Source organism: Acyrthosiphon pisum, chromosome A2 (assembly GCF_005508785.2).
Source record: "Acyrthosiphon pisum isolate AL4f chromosome A2, pea_aphid_22Mar2018_4r6ur, whole genome shotgun sequence".
NCBI classification, from domain to species: domain Eukaryota; kingdom Metazoa; phylum Arthropoda; class Insecta; order Hemiptera; family Aphididae; genus Acyrthosiphon; species Acyrthosiphon pisum.
In genome coordinates, this window is record NC_042495.1 from 86,088,777 (window position 1) to 86,090,173 (window position 1,397).

Sequence of the window (1,397 nt, forward strand, 5' to 3'; positions counted from 1 at the left end):
TAACTGCAGATACATGAAATTTTTATTGAATATTTATATAAGCATTTCCTATACACCATACAATTTTGAAAATATTTTGACTCTTTTTGAGCTGTTTACGGACATTTTCAGTTTTAAATTTTTTTAGTTTTTTTTTTCTATAAAATATCAATAAAGTTTTATCTGTTGGGCCAAAAAGTGTATAAATTTAATACAAAGCTCCTGATATATTGTTACAATATCAGTTGAAAAATATTAAAAATACATAGGCACAATTTTTTTTTATAAGCATTTAAAGATCAAATTTTGACAAAATTTATCAAATTTTAATTTGAAAAATTATTTTGTACTTAAAAATTTATAAAATGTTCAATTTTTGTATCTAAGAATTAAAAATTTAAAACAAGATTCCACGTAAGTAATTAATTCTGTTACCAAAAAATCTAAAATATACATTTAAACAGTTTATTTTTATAGTCATTTTAAGTACAAATTTGGACGAAATTACATATTAAAAACCTAGGATAACTCTTTTAGTTATTTTGTTGTGATTGTATAATATTATTCGTGGGTACTTGAAACTTCTAAAGTATACTATTGTATATCTATGATTTTACCACGGTTTTTTGTTGATGTATAACGCGTTATAACTTATAAGTACCTAATAGATATTATGATATGATTAATTTGGAATTTATTATAGGTACCTATTATAGGTCAATTTTTTTTTAATACCATAGATAAGTACATATATGTCTAATACATAGACTGATATACCGTCTCCGCTCAGAATCGTTTTTCTTATACAGTGATATTATATCATTGAATTCAAATTTAATACTGTACATTATACAGTGACCCACTTCTAACCTACTGTACAGCAGAGCGACATCCACTTACCCACCTTTTTATCAATATAAATACCGATTTCCGATGGCACGCCGGATGTAATCGATGAGGTTAGATGGAAAGAATAATATGTGTTTTGGCGTATAAAAAATAACAATTTGTATGTATATAATAACGATCCAACGGAATCGAGTGGATGCATCGAAATAAAGTTAACGCTCACAACTATACAATACATAAGGCGTACGTCGTCTTTATTTGGTTTTCACTGCATTCGATTATATTCTACTCCAAACGCCATTATTTGCTATACAAAAACAAACACAATATATGGTATTATGTTGTGCAGCACTGCAACGACGCGGAAACGTATGTGATGTGTAAGGAATCTATCGTTCGATACCTTACCCTCGACGAGACATCGCGAGTCAGCACTGTGCATTGAATAATAATTATTTAAATTTATTTAATATTATAATATTATTATTTGGTATATTGTTTACGAAATGTTACGTTTACGTCTGTGGCCCTCGCCGCCACACAATGAATGTGCAACTTATTGAATAGGT